This window comes from Pteropus alecto, unplaced genomic scaffold, assembly GCF_000325575.1.
Source record: "Pteropus alecto unplaced genomic scaffold, ASM32557v1 scaffold170, whole genome shotgun sequence".
In the NCBI taxonomy this organism is placed as follows: Eukaryota; Metazoa; Chordata; class Mammalia; order Chiroptera; family Pteropodidae; genus Pteropus; species Pteropus alecto.
Window position 1 is genome coordinate 1,960,233 of NW_006429634.1, and position 5,146 is coordinate 1,965,378.

Consider the following 5,146-nt stretch of genomic DNA (forward strand, 5'->3'; position numbering starts at 1 on the left):
AGGGGGTTTCAGGGCTGCCTGCAAAGACACTGAGGTCATCCTGTCATAGAAGGGGTACGCCCTAATCCACCCACAATTAAGCAAGCCAGAAGGCATTTAACTCACACAAAGAAACCAGTAGGCAGAGATTTAGGTACCAGTTTAAGCCAGTCCCACTCACACCTGCACAATGAAGACCCCAAAGACCTTCAACTCACCTGAGCCTCATGATAACATCATTATAATATAATGCGTATGCCCAGAAGTTCATTAATATCATTATGACAGACTGAATTCTGGGATCAAACATGCACAGAAAGCAAAATGATCACTCACTGAGCACTGTCAATCTCAGTTGTCAATCAAGGAAGACCACTCCTCTAAGAAAAGTAACCACTCACAGCAAAAAAGAGATAAAAACCCTGAAGTCTTTGTTACCAGGCCTTTTGAGGCACGCTTCTCTAGCTCAGGCCCACTTCCACTTCTGGAAGTGTACCTTCCTTTCTAATAAAACTTTTGTTCTCTACTGTATTTCGGTGTCTTGCTCAATTCTTTGTTTGAGACATCAAGAACCTGGAAAACGCGCTGGTAGAGGACCCACTCTCAGGTAACAGCATCTCTTCCTCTCGACATTTTGTCAACCCCCTTTTACAGATGAAGAAACTGAGGAAATAGGCTAAGTGACCTGCCCAAAGTCTCACAGCTGGTAACAGGCAGAGCCGGGACTCACACCCAGAGAGTTGGGCTCCAGAGTGGGAGCACTGAACGATTCTAACTCCAAAACATGTCTCATCGAATCTCCCTGCTACCCTGGGAAACTTAGTGTTTTCCTGCGTGCATCTGAGTCCAAGCAAGACACACACAGGTTTTGCAACAAAGAAAGTAAAGGTTTATTTTAGAGGGCTGCAAGTCCTGGAGATACAGGTAAGCTATCACTCAAGAACCTGGCTCCCCCATGGCGTCCAGGGGATATGTTATATAGGGGAAGACTCATTAGTCATGGTAGCTGAGGGAGTTGGGGTCGTGTGCTCCGCTGATTGATCAGGGTTGGAGTAGGAGGCAATTGCTCATTGCATCAGGTCCTAATGTCTGTCATGGTGTCTTTCTGTCTGGTTTTGAGGGGATGGGGCTGGTGGGATCATGCCACCTTCATAGGTCTGCTGCTGAAACGCACCTGAAGCCAAGTCATTATCCTTAGTTTAAGCAAAAGTTGTTCTCATGATGAATAGACCTGAGGCTTTATTCGTAAAATGACGCTGACCAGAACCTAATATCCTAATGATACAGGACGGGGCAAATTTCCCCAAGTGACAGGGAGACCAAGCCCCGTACCAAGAGAAGAAGAGAGTCCTTTAGCAGAGAGAAGAATTCAACACACACACCAAAGTGCGAGTCAAAAGGAAAGTTTATTCGAAAAAGGGTAATACTCTACGGATAGAGTGTGGTCTCTCTGAGGCAGAGAGAGAGACCAAGACAGGTTTGGAAAGGTTGTGAATAGGTGAGTGAGTGTTCAGGGAATTTAGTTTATATATCATTCTTTAGTTCCTGTGAGTTATTGTTTAAAAGACTTTGTTAACCCATTTCCTTTGATATGGACATACAGTGAGGAAGGGGAAGGGGAAGGAAGAGTATGTAGCTTGAAAGGACTGCTTGCTGGCAGTTCTCAGCCTTTAATCCATAGGCTCCCCGTGGTTTTAGTTATAGGGAATGACTCTTGTTTCCTGTTTCCCCTTCACAGGTGTGGAGGATGGGCTGTTAGCAATCCCAGCAGAAATCTTTCTTTGTTCTGAGGATGTCCTCCTGGCCTGGCTGCAGGGCTGATCAGCACTTTGCAGTCTATGAATGTGGCTTGATTAACATTTTTAATTCTCTTGCCTCCTCTCTACATTACTAAGGCTTAATGATTAAGGAAGTTGGGAATACAGTACATGCAAAGGTGGAAAGATAGGGGTGAAAAAACTAGTGAGTCACAATGTTATTATGCTAGACAAACCTATATTAAAGAAAGGGTGGTTCCATAGAGTAGTGTTTAGCACATCTGCTTTACATGCAAAAGGTCCTGGGTTCGAGCCCCAGCAGAGCTGCGGCCCATACCCAGGGCTCGTGGGGTGGGAGGAGATGCCTCGCCTTCAGAAATCCAGTTCTTAAGGGGAGATGGCATCCCTAGGTCAGGGGTGGAAGTGGCAGGGGGATTAAAAAATAATAAAAATAATAAAGAAAGGAAGTCTGTGTGCAGTAACAAAACCAGGTCTGAGAGAGAGACACACAGCTTGTAAATGATATGCTCGGGCTCAAACTCAGCTCTGTGCGCTAAACACCAGAAATTTTAATGGAGAAAGATTGGCTATTTTATTATGAATGGCACCACCCAGGAGAATGAGAAGGCATTGCTCAAAAGCCTGGAACTCCCTGATGGTGTGTAGGTTACAGATTATATTGTTGCAGGAAGTGACACCTGAAAAAGGAATTCAGACGCTCAGACAACTTTGTTAGAGGAAGGAGAATTTAATGCCGGCGGAGAGCATGGGACATTCAACAGACCCAAAGCATGATCTCCCCTTGGTTAGATTTCTTACAGCTTACATACTCTCTCAGTGACCATGAAAGGGGCGCGTGATTTCTTTGTCTGAGGGTTTACATGTCCCTCCTTACTCAGAGTGGGGAGGGGCAGCTTTGGGTGGGGGACAGCAGGGGAGGAATTTCCAGACCCTTGATGTTATCAGCACCTTTATTGGATTCTTGAACAAAGAGACGACACTTCTAGGCTTACAGACCAGAGCAGCATTCATTGATGTCTGTGCCCCCTCAGCAGCTTCCTTATCCAAAGGCTGAGCTCTCGCTGTAACACAGCAAACAGTTCCACAGTCTTGATATTCCTATACAGCTACAGAGAAAGGGAAGGGGCTGGAGAATCCTTGAGGTGGGGGATGCAGCTGTGGAAAACATGTTAACTGAAGAGCATAGGGCAGAATGGGGGAAGAGAGAGAGCAGTTTTAACCAGCCGAGTCGGTTATGGTTATTTCTGCAGGCCCTTTCCTTTGCCTCTATTTTTACTTTCAGATGCCTCCTCTTCTCTCTCGATATAGGGCCAAATCACAAGATACTGTGGGTTCGGCATTAGGGGATCCCATCAGGTCTTACGGACAGTGCTGAGACCTCTGTCTGGTTTCATGGAAAAGAGCCAGGGGGTCATTTCACCCTAGGGCTCAGGAGCTGAAACATAACTTAGGTCAAGATATTATCTTTAGCTTAACAGAAACTCATACCTTGTGACCCTTAGTTAAGTCATGGCCATTGTTTCTGGCTGCCTCAGCGGGGTTAATGGCTAGGAAGAAAAAGGGCTAAAGCTTACAAAGCATACTCTGAAGAAATTTCAATAGAGTGCCAGTAATCTGAAAGGAGGCAAGAGATCTAAAATGTTAAATCAAGCTACATTCAGAGACTTCAACATGCTGATCAGCCCTGCAGCCAGGCCAGGAGGAAACCTGCAGAACAAAGGAAGATTTCTGCTGGGATTGCTAACAACCCATTTCTCCACACCGTGAAGGGAAAACAAGAAAAACAGAGTCTTTAAGTGGCGCCCTACACGCAATAAAATCATTAATTTCCTATGGCTAAAACCATGGGGAACCCACGGATCGAAGCCTGGGCACTGTCAGCAGGCCTTTCACGCTATATATTACCTTTTCATGCTAGGTGCTCTTATCTTTCCTCATTGTATGTTCTTATCAAAGGAAAATGAGTAAACAAAGTTTTTAAATTGTAACCCACAGGAACGAGAGAATGATATGTAAACTGAATTCCCAGAACACTCAGGATGCCTCTCAGAGCCTTCACTCTCTCACTGTCCTGGTCTCTGTCGTCTCCGTCCCTCTGAGTGTCTCTTAGGCTCTCTCACTCTCTGCCTCTAATAGGAGAACAAATTCCATCTATGGAGCATTACCCCGCATCTCTCTCGGGGGAATTTGCCCTGCCCTGCATCACTGGGGCTACATAGTAAGTCAAAATCATACATTAAATCAGGACTCTCGATTTTGACCAGCTGAACCATTCCAGTGTCTTGGACCTTCCTGCTTCTGTGTGTGTCCACACCCAAGGAATCCCCTGCCTGCCTACCTCCACACTGGTTTTAAAATTCCATCCATCCCAATGCAAATCCCGAGGGCTAATGCAAATGCCCACCTCCTCTCCCCATTCACAAAGCCTCCCGTGACTTCCGCCTGAAGGCACCTCACCCTGTGAATTCTGCAGCCCAGGGAATCCTGCCTGTGACCCTTTCCCTCCACCCCACTCTTCACGAAGGACCCTGGTTTCCTCCTCTTTCCTCCTTCCACGCCTCACCTCTTCACCCCCGTCTGAACCATTTTCAGCTTCGCCCGGGCTCCCCCTTCTTTGTTTTATTTGTTTTTACCATTTATTGAAATCTCTTATGCTTATATATAGCCTTTAACTTTACATACACTACACACATGTTTACATGCATTATTTCACCTAGCCTGGGAGGCAGGTGCTATCACAAGTGAGATGGGTCTGGGTGGAGGCTCTGTCTCCAGGGCCCTTTTAGGTAGTTTAAATTGTTATAAAAATATTGATCACTGCAAATCAGTAAAAGATCGCCAGATAGGAAATCAGCTTCACACAGAGAGGGAAAGTGACTTTCTTAACATCACACAGTACATGAAGACTTGGGGCTGGAACTGTGTAGCTCTTGCTTTCCCCTGCCTTGTGTTATATTCTCATGCAATCATCCATGTGGTGGGCCTCTCCCACGCTGGGGGTCAGAGAGACTTCCCCAGGTGAGACGGGACATCACTTGTAAAATTCTTAATCTTTTTTAGTAAACTTAGTTAAGTTTTCTTCCCACCTTTCTTTGGAAAAAAAGGCCCTCTTACTCAAATCTTGATAATTGCCCCAAACTGGAGACTCATCTTCTGGCTATTGATAAGGGTCATCAGCCCATTGTTAGCAGAAATGGTGTTAAGTCAGACCAGGGCCTTTAGAGTCTGGAGAGGAGAGGGGACTTTAGGCCAAAGGTCTTTTATTTTAACTCTTTAAGAAATATATTAACCAAGCCTGTTTCCCTTTACTCTCTTAATAGGCAAATCAATAATAGAAATTAATAGATATATGATTTAAATAACGAGTTTTTATCTTCTTTACCTTATTT